This window comes from Moschus berezovskii, chromosome 12 (assembly GCF_049115385.1).
Source record: "Moschus berezovskii isolate FMDL1 chromosome 12, NW_MosBer_1.0, whole genome shotgun sequence".
Classification (NCBI taxonomy): Eukaryota; Metazoa; Chordata; class Mammalia; order Artiodactyla; family Moschidae; genus Moschus; species Moschus berezovskii.
The window spans coordinates 18,654,840-18,669,845 of NC_142471.1; the positions used below are offsets into that span (position 1 = coordinate 18,654,840).

At 36.7% G+C, this 15,006-nt stretch overlaps 1 protein-coding gene across 4 annotated transcripts in view; it reads right to left on the reverse strand.

The window, feature by feature from the left end:
* The window catches only part of RTKN2 (rhotekin 2), a 118,615-nt gene that overhangs the window by 86,107 nt on the left and 17,502 nt on the right, over nt 1–15,006 (reverse strand). The gene's annotated exons all lie outside the window — the stretch shown is intronic.

Here is a 15,006-nt window from a genome sequence, read left to right on the forward strand (position 1 = left end):
CTGCCTTTAAAAGAAATAGAGCCATTCTCTCTTTGATTTTTTCACATAACCTGTACTTTCCCTGATGACTGCATATTAGCTTACTCTACAATGAAAGTCTTTTGTGACCTCTTACATTTATAAACAAGATATGCCATATTTACACAAGTTCCAGGAAGTATATCTTGGGTAACCATTTCATAAATTACATTTCTAGCTTACCAGATTATAGTCACCTGAAAAAGTTAATAAATAAACTTTCTAACCATGAGTTTGCCACCAAAGGGTACATTATCCCTATAAAATCTCTAACATTTAAAAAATTACTCTCTGCTACATATTCATGTGCAGAAATATCATAATTTATTTCCTTGAAGCTTTAAACACTAAGCATATATCAAAACAATAAATTAACTAAGGTGGCAAAGGAAGGGAGTGGCCCTCTAGAGAGAATAAATGTGACAAGGAAAACATTACCATGACAATAGAAAATGTATCAAAGGAAATTCTTGGGATATAAGGCACTTCCAGGTTTGAATGTAGACTACACTATTATCATAAAATTTTTTTTTCAAAATAGTTATTTCCATTATACCAAATCAATCCCATCTCTTAACATTTCTCCAATATCCTGTTTCCTAATAAATAACTTACATTTAGAGATTAGCATTCCATTTCTAGAGCAATATATCCAGGAGTATTCTTCTGTGCACTCTTTTTTTTTTTTTGTCTATTCAATTTGGTTAGCCAATTAACTGCCAGTTAATTTAATTAGGTACCTCAAGTATGTGATCAGATAGAAGCTTCATTTGAATACTGTTTTGATTCTAAAAGAGCTTTTGGAGAAAGATTGAGTGGGAGTGTGAAGTGTATCTAAGTTTCAGAAGAGTATAACATATCTTATACGCATGTCAGTAGCCTTGCTTTAAAAAGACTGCACATAATATTCATTATCATGCACCAAATTTTAAAACAAAATATATCCTACTTTTTTTTTAACTCTCTTATTGGATTAAGCCCATAAGTATTACAGGTAAAATACATTCCAAAGGAGCAAAAATAATTTACTGAGGTACTTACAATCAGTAAGCCTATATGGGATGTTTATATATATAGTATTTATAGAATTTATATATATATATATAATTTATAGAATCTAGCACTAGGTATAACTTAAGTAATATAGTAGACTTAAAGCCATAAATTCTCAGGATCCTATCTAATAATTTTGTGGTCACACTGGTATTTAAAAACAGGGAATTCACTCAGTGAAAAATAAAAGTACTCATTATTTCAAAATAATGTTTTGTTGAATCATAAATTTTAAAGAGTCAAGTTCAATATTTCATAGACAAGTTCAATTTGTCATGTTGGGGAATACCAGCTGGCTTATTAGGTCATCAGAGTGAAAAATTCAATTGAATAGTCAACTATGTTGTGAAATTATATACTGAAAGATCAACTGGAAATCAAACACAAATCTCAATTTCCTCAAATTGGTACAAGAAATACAGTATAAACACAGTTGGCTGGCATTTGTAAGTAAATATTTCTAAAAATATCTCCTATATGAGCAATGCATAAATTCTTCAAAATATTTATTTCAGTGAAAAAATACAAGGAAGCTCTAATACAGTGAGTAACTTCAGTATTATGAAATAGGTCATAGATTTTGCTAAAATTTAAATCCATTAGGCATTATTAAATTGGATTAAACGTAAGACTTTGGCAGACAAGTGAAATTCTAAAATATTAGAAACACCAAAAGCAACTGACTGAATATTTACCAAAAAAATTTTCCCACTCTAATTTATTCAACCACTTGGCAGGGAATAGCTTTTTTTCCCTATAACTGTAAATTACTTGCACAGGAAAGTCCTTTTCAGGACTAGTCAACAAATTTATTATACACAAATATTATCAAACTATAATATAAATCCAATTAACCATATATTCTTACAGAATAATTAAGTCTGCCTTTAAAAAATTAAGAGATGAAGTAATCCAGCTTTATGTTTCAGAAGCTTGAATTACTTTCAATTCAAATAACTCAATTGCTATTTAGGGTGCTAAAACATGATGTTTTTCTAATTAATCCAAATTGACAACAAAATTGTTAAACATTATCTATTTAACAACGTGTTACTGTAGCTAATAGTTTGCTACAGTTAAATAAATACTTGCTTTAAAATCTGCAATGTTAATGCCAATTCTAAATGCTACAATTAGCCAGTCTGAAGAAAAAGTAAATAACCATAAAAATCACTCAATCAAAAGCACAGCTATATAACAGTGTACCTTATTCTTATAAACCTGGTTTAGAGAATTATTTTGGTAAGATTTGTAAAATATAATTTAAAAGAGAAATAAAAATATAAAAGACAAATTTTTAACTGTTTTATTAACATATTTCTGCCTGTAGGTAAATAAAATGACCAACAGAGGGTGCCAATCAGCCACTCTGTTGCTCAAAAATCTGTATTAAAATTAGCAGAGTAAATACAGATTACCTTATTTTATATTGTTCCATATTGGAATTTACAATACCACTAGAGTTAACAAAATAGCAATAGAGTTAACAAAATACAGTAAGAAATGACATATGATGAAAGTATTATTTTCTTAACAAAGCACTAGAAGAATTCTAAATAGGATTCTATTATTTAAAAGCAGGTTATAAAAATCCTTCACCTCTCATGCAAATAAGTGAAAACTGAAACACTCAGAAATGCTTAACACGGAATTTTAAGCCATCTAAAACTATGTGGTATAAAATCAATACTTTCATAGGTATGTTAAGTACAGAAGATGAGTTTTCTACTTTAAATCTTGAAATAACAACCTATTTTCAACAGACACCAAACAATATAAAGTTTAGAAAAGTAATGTCTTTAATATACCATATTGTATTGCAGAAATACCAGGAGTACATAATTGTCACTGGCAATCGACACTTTTAGCTTTTATTTTTGTTTATGTTATAGTATATAAGTAATTAAACTAGTCAATTGGAGTGTCAGAAATTATTTAGCTTTGTGGTATTATTAAAATCACAATCATGTTGAATGATACATATTATTAGGTCCTATAAATATCTTTGACTAGTATTATTTTCACAAAGTCAAATAAAGTTTCAAGAAGATAGACTAATGGGTTGGGCCAGGAGAGAACATTATTGCTAAAATGTAAGTTCTGTAAGAATAGGAATTTGGGGGGCTTCCCTGGAGGCTCACTGGTAAAGAATCCACCTGCCAATGCAGTAGACATAGGTTCAATCCCTGATCCAGGAAGATCCCACATGCCGTGGAGCAACTAAGCTCATGCACCACAACTATTAAGTCTATGCTCCAAAGCCTAGGAGCCACAACCACCAGAGCCATGTCCATGCTCCAAAACAAGAGAAGCCATTGCAATGAGAAGTTCATGCACCTCAACAAAGTATAGCCCCCATTCATGGCAGCTAGAGAAAAGCTCGTGCAGCAATGATGACCCAGCACAGCCAAAAATAAATAAAATTATAAAAAAAATAAAAGAATAGTATTTTGACCTATTTTGTTCACTGCTCAATCACCAGTGCCTAATATATAACTCAGTACAGTCTAAGGAACTCAACAAATGTTTAGTGAATATCAAATGAAGTAAAATAGGATATGGTCATTTTGGTGGAGCAAGTTCTATAGATGTGACTCTTACCCATTAATAACTAGTTAGTAAGTTGCTGTTAACCTCTCAGACTCAGCATCCTCATCTGTAAATGGTGGGAAGTATTTATCTAATAGCTACTGAATAAAATAATATTTTTAATGTATTCTGTATAACTTTTAGTGTTAGTTGCTCAGTCATGTCCGACTCTTCAACCCCATGGACTGTAGCCGGCCAGGCTCCTCTATCCATGGAATTCTCCAGGCCAGAATACTGGAATGGGTAGCCATTTCCTTCTCCAGGGGATTTTTCCGACCCAGGGATGGAACCCAGGTCTCCTGCACTGCAGGCAGATTCTTTACTCTCTGAACCACCAGGGAAGCCCTAGTATTTGTATATTATTCTTAGAAAGGTACATGAAAACTAGGATTATTTTGTAAGTATTTGTGGTTTAGTATTAATTTGAAGCTTACATGGAAAAGGCACTAAACCATTTGTTAAAGTGATCAGAGTATGACTTCCCCGTTTCTACAAGATAATGATAGTCACCTAAATTGGGATCTTTTCTAGAGTCCTATGAAAAGTTTCACATCAACAAGGAAAGCAAATAAAATCATCTATGGCCCAAACCAACAGCATAACTAGAAAACAGACTTCAATTTACATGTAAAAGAGGAAACTGAAAACAACAGAGCCAGCACCTGGAGGCCTTACCCAAATAGTCAGGTATTGCAAAACACTTGGCCACCTGATGCAAAGAGCTGACTCACTGGAAAAGACCTGATCCTGGGAAAGATTGAAGGCAGGAGGAGAAGGGGACAAAAGAAGATGAGATGGTTGGATGGCATCACTGACTCAATGAACATAAGTTTGAACAAGTTGGGAGATGGTGAAGGACAGGGAACCCTGGCACGCTGCAGTCCATGGGGTCGCAAAGTGTCAGACACGACTGAGCAACTGAAAACCAACTGCAGAACACAAAATAAGATCAACTTATTTAATCCTCTCCTCTAGAAGATGGATACAAAATCTGGTGGCTACCACAGCCCTGGTAGGGGCTCCGAAAGAATTGTGGTTCAGAAGTTGTTAGTCTTGTGGAGAAGAGACACACACAGTAGCGGAGGTATCCTTTGAAGGTTTGGCCATGAAAAAAAGAAGGAAGGAAGAAGACAAGGAAGAGGAGGGCAGAGGGAGCCAGAGGAGGAGGGTGGGGTGGGGAGAAAGGAGAGGAGGAGAGAGGAACTGAAATTAAAACCCCTTAGAGATAAAGCAGCATCAAACTATCAGAAAATCAACCAACCAACATCTCTAAAGGAACCATTTAATAAAGAAACTGCTATCCATCCTTCCAATAATAGAAAACACTTTTGAACTAAGAAACCAACTAACTCCTTTTACCCATTCCCCTCCACCACCACCACTTGACCCAGAAGAATCCTACATCTTACATATTTCATTAGGAACAACAACAAAAAAGGACTCAAACACCCATAGAAAGTTACTATAAAATGAAAGTAGAATTCCAATGCTTCAGCTGATAAAAATACCCCACCAACCACTCTCCAAAAAACAAAGAACAAAAAAAAGTAACATGATACTCCAAAATTAATTAAGTATAGCTTAAAAAGCTACTGCAAATAGGAGAGAAACCAAGAATCTGAAATCTAACATCCCACACTAGTAAAGGATAAACAACAGGTAAACGCTGCAAAAAGGGATACAGTGGATCTAAACAAAGAGTTTAAAAACATCAAAGAGAAAGTGATAGACATAAAAGACAGGCAAAGAAGATCCAATTTGCATGCAACTGGAGTCCTTAAATAAGAAAAGTAAAATAACAAGATAGGATAGAATTAATGTTTCCCTCACCCCCACCCCCCGAGGGTTTAACTCCAGGAAAACTTTCTGAAAATAAAAGAACTGAATCTATTTATACTTTTTTTTTTTTTTAAGTCACTCAGTCATGTCCAAGGACGGTAGCCTGCCAGGCTCCTCTGTCCACAGAATTCTCCAGGCAAGAATATTGGAGTGAGTTGCCATTCCCTTCTACAGGGGACCTTTCCAACCCAGTGATCGAACCTGAGTCTCCTCTATGGCAGGCAGATTCTTTACCATCTGAGCCAATATTTCAAAGGCACTAAATGAGCCAAAATGCTCAGCCTTAGTCATATACCAGATGAACGACCTGGTCTTTTTAAAAAAGGAAAAAAAAATTAGATGTTAGATTTATTGATAACAATACAACAATGGAGCAAGGTATTCAGAGAATCTCAGCAAAAGAAAGTGTTGGCCAAGGATTTTGTAACCAATCAAGCTGCACTTTAGGTACCAAAACTAAAGAAAAGCACTTTAAAGACACAAGAATGTGAAGAAAACTGTATTCACTTTAAGGAATCCACTAGTTCATGAGCTTCCTCTAAACAACAGATGATTTTAGAAAGCATAACAAAAAGACAGGTATCAAACATTATATTTATTTAACTGCAGATCAAAGGCTAAAATAAAGGTGGAGATACAAGATTGGTATGTAAACACTATCTACTTAGCAAAACAGAAATACAACTCTAAAAAAAGAAGACAGAATGGTAGAAAAGGAAGAAATGGGAAAATAGAATAAATTCATTGATTTCCACACAGAAAACTGTAAGTAGAAACAAAATGATATCATGTTGCTGCTGCTGCTAAGTCGCTTTAGTCGTGTCCGACCCTGTGTGACCCCATAGACGGCAGCCCATCAGGCTCCCCCATCCCTGGGATTCTCCAGGCAAGAACACTGGAGTGGGTTGCCATGTCCTTCTCCAATGCATGAAAGTGAAAAGTGAAAGTGAAGTCTCAGTCGTGTCTGACTCTTAGTGACCCCATGAACTGCAGCCTACCAGGCTCCTCTGTCCATGGGATTTTCCAGGCAAGACTGGAGTGGGTTGCCATTGCCATCTCCAAAATGATATCATATAAAGCAGAAAAACAAAATAGAAGGAGCCGAAGAAAAAACAGAACTAAGGTCATTATAAAGCTAACAGTATATAGTTTTTAAACATATAAAGTTCCAGTACTACTATGACAAATAATCTTCTTAAATTAAAAAAAGAATAGGAAAACAGGCCACATATAAAAGACAAGCTATAATTATAATACATATAAGTTAACATATAAGAATACGACAAAACTGAAATCAAGTATATCAGCTATATATATATATCTATAATCAAACCCAGTTCTCCTGCATTGCAGGAGGATTCTTTACCATCTGAGCCACCAGGGAAGCCCTAATTTCTCAAGTAAAAGGATTTTCAGATAGGCTCATAACGTAAAACTCATGAATACAAGAAACACACTTTCAACAAACAATTCATAAAGGCTAATTAGAGATGGACAAAGATATACCAAACAAATGCAAACAATAAGAAATCAGAGTATATGATCTTGCTATCAGGAAATTGTAGAACTCAGATCCAAAAGCTTTACAGGACAACAACAAAAGGAGACTCTATAATGCTAAAGGCTGCAACTAGCAGTGAATATATAACAAGTACTAAAGAAATGTTTCACAAAACACGAAGTATAGGATATAGAGGGGTAAGACAGCAAAACCTTCATAACAAAAATCTTAACCTCTTTTGGTCCAAGTTAGTTCAAGTGCTCAAAAAATAAGCAAGGCAATAGAAGATCTTAAAAATGTAACCAATAACACAGCTCTTTTGCATATATATGAAAACGTGAAGTGAAAATCACTCAGTCATGCTGACTCTTTGCAACTCCATGGACTGTATACAGTCTATGGAATTCTTCAGGCCAGAACACTAGAGTTAGTAGCCATTCCATCCTTCTGGGGATCTTCCAAACCCAGGGATCGAACCCAGGTCTTCTGCATCACAGGCAGATTCTTTACTGTCTGAGCCACCAGGGAAGCCCAAGAATACTAGAGTGGGTAGCCTACACCTTCTCCAGCAGATCTTCCTGACCCAAGAATTGAACCAGGGTCTCCTGCATTACAGGGGGATTCTTTACCAGCTGAGCTACCATAGAAGCCCTACTGCATATACGTAAGTATACATAGATATTTAACTTTGTTCAGTTCAGTTGCTTAGTCGAATCCAACTCCTTGCAACCCCATGGACTGGAGCATGCCAGGCCTCCCAGTGCATCACCAATTCCCAGAGTTTACACAAACTCATGTCCATTGAGTCAGTGATGCCATCCAACCATCTCATTCTGTCGTCCCCTTCTCCTCCTGCCTTCAACCTTTCCCAGCATTAGGGTCTTTTCCAATGAGTCACTTCTTCACATCAGGTGGCCAAAGTATTGGAGTTTCAGCTTTAGCATCAGTCCTTCCAATGAATATTCAAGACTGATTCCCTGTAGGATGGAACGGTTGGATCTCCTTGCAGTCCAAGGGACTCTCAAGAGTCTTCTCCAACACCACAGTTCAAAAGCATCAATTCTTCTGCCATCAGCTTTCTTCACAGTCCAACCCTCACATCCATACATGACCACTGGAAAAACCATAGCCTTGACTAGACAGACCTTTATTGATAAAGTAGTTTCTCTGCTTTTTAATTTGCTGTCTAGGTTGGTCATAGCTTTTCTTCCAAGGAGCAAGTGTCTTTTAATTTCATGGCTGTAATCACCATCTGCAGTGATTCTGGAGCCCAAGAAAATAAAGTCTGACACTGTTTCCACTGTTTCCCCATCTATTTGCCATAAAGTGATGGGACCTGATGCCATGATCTCTGTTTTCTGAATGTTGAGCTTCAAGCCAACTTTTTCACTCTCCTCTTTCACTTTCATCAAGAGGCCTTTGAGTTCCTCTTCACTTTCTGCCATAAGGGTGGTTATATCAATAACCTGCATATCTGAGGTTATTGATATTTCTCCCGGCAATCTTGATTCCAGCTTGTGCTTCTTCCAGCCCAGCGTTCCTCATGATGTACTCTGCATATAAGTTAAATAAGCAGGGTGACAATATACAGCCTTGACGTACTCCTTTTCCTATTTGGAACCAGTCTGTTGTTCCATGTACAGTTCTGACTGTTGCTTCCTGACCTGCACACAGGTTTCTCAAGAGGCAGGTCAGGTGATCTAGCATTCACTACTCTTCAAGATTTCCCACGGTTCATTGAGATCCACATAGTCAAAGGCTTTGGCACAGTTAATAAAGCAGACATAGATGATTTCTGGGACTCTACTTCTTTTTCAATGTTCCAGCAGATGTTAGCAATTTGATCTCTGGTTCCTCTGCCTTTTCTAAAACCAGCTAGAACATCTGGAAGTTCACGGAAGTATTGTTGAAGTATTGTATTGTTGAAGCCTGGCTTGGGAGAATTTTGAGCATTACTTTTCTAGCGTGTGAGATGAGTGCAATTGTGCGGTAGTTTCAGCATTTTTTGGCATTGCCTTTCTTTGGGATAGGAATGAAAACTGACCTTTTCCAGTCTTGTGGCCACTGCTGAGTTTTCCAAATTTGCTGGCATATTGAGTGCAACACTTTTACAGCATCATCTTTTAGGATTTGAAATAGCTCAACTGGAATCCCATCACCTCCACTACATTTGTTCGTAGTGATGCTTCCTAAGGCCCACTTGACTTCACATTCCAGGATGCCTGGCTCTAGGTGAGTGATCACACCATCATGGTTATCTGGGTCGTGAAGATCTTTTCTGTACAATTCTTCTGTGTATTCTTGCCACCTCTTCTTAATATCTTCTGCTTCCATTAGGTCCATACCATTTCTGTTCTATATTGACCCCATTTTTGCATGAAATGTTCCTTGGTATCCCTAATTTTCCTGAAGAGATCTCTAGTATTTCCCATTCTATTTTTTTCCTCTACTTCTTTGCACTGATCACTGAGGAAGGGTTTCTTATCACTGCTTGCTCTTCTTTGGAACTCTGCATTCAAATGGGTCGATCTTTCCTTTTCTCCTTTGCTTTTGTTTTCTCTTCTTTTCACAGCTATTTCTAAGGCCTCCTCACACAGCCATTGTGCTTTTTTGCATTTCTTTTTCTCGGAGATGGTTTTGATCCTTGTCTCCTGTACAATGTCACAAACCTCCATCCATAGTTCATCAGGCACTCTATCGGATCTAATCCATTGAATCTATTTCTCACTTCCACCGTATAATCATAAGGGATTTGATTTAGACTATGCCTGAATGTTCTAGTGGTTTTCCCTACTTTCCTCAATTTACATCTGTATTTGGCAATAAGGACTTCATGATCTGAGCCACAGTCAGCTCCTGGTCTTGTCTTGGCTGACTCTATAGAGTTTCTCTATCTTTGGCTGCAAAGAATATAATCAATCTGATTTCAGTGTTGACCATCTGGTGATGTCCATGTGTAGAGTCTTCTCTTGTGTTCTTGGAAGAGGGTGTTTGCTATAACCAGTGCACTCTTTTGGCAAAACTCTATTAGCCTTTGCTCTGCTTCATTCTGTACTCCAAGGCCAAATCTGCCTGTTACTCCAGGTGTTTCTTGACTTCCTACTTTTGCATTCCAGTCCCCTATAATGAAAAGGACATCTTTTGGAGGTGTTAGTTCTAGAAGATCTTGTAGGTCTTCATAGAACCATTCAACTTCCAGCCTGAACTTTGTACTTCGATTAAAATAAATTTAACTTCAAAAATCTGTAAGACAGTCATGAAAGCTGACCACATGAAGTCAGAGAGAAAATTTCAAAACCTTTTGTAAACTAGGAAAAAATAAAAATTTATCTGATCAAGATGCAATGTTAAGAGTAACTCATATCCAAGAAAGTCTCCCAGAGAAAACAATTTATAACATGGAAAAACTATTTAAAAAACAACTACCTGAAGGGACTGGCAAGCAACCTATACTAGGAATAAATTGGACAAAAGTCAACCCCAGAAAAAGGAAGTGGCACCATGGTATATTCATACAGAAAAATACTTATCAATAAAAAGAAACAATACATGCTAGTTACTGAAGAATCTCACTAATATATGCTAATTACTGAAGAATCTCAAAAATATTATGCTGATGAAAAGAAAAGGGTACACACTGGACAAATTCCATTTATATCAAGTTCTAGAATAGGCAAAATCTATGGTGAAAAAAAGAAAAAGAACAGTGGTTGCCTCTTCAAGGAAATAGAGGCGGGTACTTCTAAGCCAGCATTGAGGAAAAACAAACAAAGCATATACAGAAAGCACAGTTTATTCAAAGAGGGATAAAAGGCAACCCCAAACTGACACAAGTAATGAATGACTGCTTATGAAACTGATAACATAAAATAGAGAGAGAGAGATTATTTTAAGTAACTTTTAAACTTTTATCTGCAAGAATGTATATATATTTGTATGTATATACACACATACATGCAGAAAAAGAACTTTCATCATAAAAAATAATCTTAACTGATAGATGAATAGAAAGATATAAGACAAAGCAAATATAGTAAAATATTAATTGTAGACTCTTGGTTGCAGATATATCAGTCTTCACAGTATAATTTTTTCAAATTTTATGTACACTGTAAAGTTTTAATAATTTCTGTAGGTCAGAAAAGAACTACAAGGACATTTTGAACTTGCCCAGATGGATTTATATCAGCAATCATGCTGGTATTATAATTATGAAACTATTTTATATAATCATAGTATAAAACAAATATATATACAAATAAAATAAGGAAATATATTGTTGTTTCCTAGGAATTAAGATATTTAGTATAAGAAAAAGTAATTCAATACAAATACAAAGTAATTCAAAAAATTATAAATATCAATATAAACTCATCAGTTTTTTAAAGTCTTTCCCATAGTTATACCGTTTTCAAGGCCTAAAATTAGCAATCCCAATAAAAATGAGCATACCTAATGCTTATATCTTGGTTTCAAATTACCATTGACCCTTAAAGCAGATCAAGACTCATTAAAGAAATGGCTGACTCTAGGTCTAATGCACAGAAAATACAAGGCAAACCTGGGTCATCCTTTTGTGCCAGAAAGTAAGAAAGTTCCTAATGACTAATAGAGAGACAAGTCAAAAGAACAAAGAAGTCAGTTTAAAGGACCTTCCATTGAACAAAATTGGGACAATTTAATCAGAGTTGGACTGTGAAGAAAGCTGATCACTGAAGAATTGATGCTTTTGAACTGTGGTGCTGGAGAAGACTCTTGAGAGTCACTTGGACTGCAAGGAGATCCAAACAGTCCATTCGAAAGGAGATCAGTCCTGGGTGTTCATTGGAAGGACTGATGCTAAAGCTGAAACTCCAATACTTTGGCCACCTCATGCGACGAGCTGACTCAATGGGAAAGAGTCTGATGCTGGGAGGGATTGGGGTTGGGAGAAGATGGGGACGACAGAGAATGAGATGGCTGGATGGCATCACCGAGTCGATGGACATGAGTTTGAGTAAACTCCGGGAGTTGGTGATGGACAGGGAGACCTGGCGTGCTGTGATTCATGGGGTCGCAAAGAGTCGGACACGACTGAGCAACTGAACTGAACTGAATCTATAAAAAGAGATTAATGAATATAAATGATAATAACACATTGGATTAAAAAAACCCATAAATATATGGAGACTGAAAGAAGAGAAATGCCCTTCCTTACGAAGAATATTAGCCAAAAGTTATAAGAAAATAGAGTATTATTAATAGATAATGACTGTCTTGTAAAGCCCTAATAATTTAGGCAAGGATCATAAATGGATACAATCATTAAGTGAAAGCTTGTTGGATAACACAATATTCACCCAGCTGCAAATGTAACAGCCCAAAGATTACTTATGAATCATGAAGTGAAAACTATTATAGTATCACAGAGGAGACATGTGGCAACTGCTATTTAAACCAAGGGATAAAACTCAGCATTATTTAAAGCAGTAAAAACAAGTATCATATTGTAACACATTGGCAGAATATACAGTACCCAATCTCACTTAGAAAAATTATTGCAAAATACATTTAATCAGAGTCGGATTAAGATCCAACTTTCAGTTACAGCAAAAAATGAGAAAAAGTTCAATAATACCATAAACAATTAACTGATTGGAATTGGAGAAGGCCACCCCAAAATATGCCAAAGTGGCATACTATTTTGAATTAAAGTTACCTGAGAAATAGTTCATGCAGGAACACCCTAAACCTCCTTTGTTCCCCTGAAAGCAGGAAACAAAGCTCCTATGGGAAGGTCTCCTCCCTGTGCCAGAGGATGGGAGGCATCCTTATTGCCAGAGACACATAGTTTGGGGCAGAGAAGCTGTATATGCAAACTTCATTACTTCTTCATTAATTTGCTCCTCTAAGTCCAAATCCCTTTGTTTTGTCAAATCTTCACAAATAATTTACTCTTTGTCCAAAAAGGTATATAAAATAAACAACTTGCTTTGGTCAGTTTTTGAATCTTTTAGTTATGTTCAGTTTAGTTCAGTCACTCAGTCATGTCCGACTCTTTGTGACCCCATGAATTGCAGCATGCCAGGCCTCCCTGTCCATCACCAGCTCCCGGAGTCCACCCAAACCCATGTCCATTGAGTTGGTGATGCCATCCAACCATCTCATCCTGTAGTCCCCTTCTTCTCCTGCCCTCAATCTTTCCCAGCATCAGGGTCTTTTCAAATGAGTCAGCTCTTCGCATCAGGTGGCCAAAGTATTGGAGTTTCAGCTTCAACATCAGGCCCTCTAGTGAACACCCAGGACTGATCTCCTTTACGATGGTCTGGCTGGATCTCCTTGCAGTCCAAGGGACTCTCAAGTCTTCTCCAACACCACAGTTCAAAAGCATCAATTCTTAAGTGCTCAGCTTTCTTTACAGTCCAACTCTCACACCCATACATGACCACTGGAGAAACCATAGACTTGACTAGACGGACCTTTGTTGACAAAGTAATGTCTCTGCTTTTTAATATGTTGTCTAGGTTGGTCATAACTTTCCTTCCAAGGAGTAAGCGTCTTTTAATTTCATGGCTGCAATCACCATCTGCAGTGATTTTGGAGCCCCCCAAAATAAAGTCAGCCACTATTTCCACTGTTTCCCCATCTATTTCCCATGAAGTGATGGGACCAGATGCCATGATCTTTGTTTTCTGAATGTTGAGCTTCAAGCCAAACTTTTCACTCTCCTCTTTGAATTTCATCAAGAGGCCTTTGAGTTCCTCTTCACTTTCTGCCATAAGGGTGGTGTCATCTGCATATCTGAGGTTATTGATATTTCTCCCGGCAATCTTGATTCCAGCTTGTGCTTCCTCCAGCCCAGCATTTCTCATGATGTACTCTGCATATAAGTTAAATAAGCAGGGTGACAATATACAGCCTTGACATACTCCTTTTCCTATTTGGAACCAGTCTGTCCAGTTCTAACTGTTGTTTCCTGACCCACATACAGGTTTCTCAAGAGGCAGGTCAGGTGGTCTCGTATGAGACCACCATATATACAAAATTAAATTTGTTTTTCTCTTACTAATCTGCCTTGTATTAGACCAGTCAAAAGAAATGAGAGGGGCAAATGGAAAAATTTTCCCTCCCCTATACAGACAAATATAAAATGCAGAATATTTTTAGAGGATATTTTTTAAAATCTAGACTCTTCAAAGCAATGACAAGGAGTTTTTAGAAAATGGTAAAATGATTAAAGAAACTAAAGAGTCATAATCAAATGAATCTTGATTGAATTCTGGTTTGAGAAAAGCAATTATAAAGAATTTTCTTTTGACAACTAGGATAAACTGAATATTGACTGAATATTAGTTGATTATTATGGAATTCCTGTATTTTACATATGATAATCGTACTTTGGTTATGTAGGAAAATGCTCTTGTTTTTAAATGATACATGATGAACTACTGAAGTATACATCCCATGTTGTCTGCAACTTACTTTCAAATGGTTCAACACAAAGAAAAATGTACATGTGTGCACATGCAGGCATGTGTGTGTGAATTGTGCCCAGTTCGTTGCAAGGTTCGGACCGCTGTGCCAGACTCCTCTGTCTGTGGAATTTTCCAGGCAAGAATCCTGGAGTGGGTTGCCATTTCCTACGCCAGGGGATCTTCCCTACTCCAGGGGATCTTCCCAACCCAGGGATCAAACCTGTGTCTCTTACGTGTCCTGCGTTATCAGGTGGATTTTTTAACACTGTGCCACCTGGGAAGCCTGTATAGCCATAAAGAATTGCTTATATTGGTTCACTTCTTAAAGACAGCTAATGGTTTCCATTTACTAAAATTCTTTAGACACTGCATTCCACAATTTTTGTGGTCTGATTTCAAACTACTTCCATAATAGTTTACAAATTAATTTGTTAATTTCTACTTTGCAAATTTATTTCAGCCAAATGCTTGGCTTTCTATATTCCACTTTTTTGGGGTAGGGGAGCTGCACTGGATCTTCATTGCTGCACGCAGGCTTTCTCTAGTGTGGCA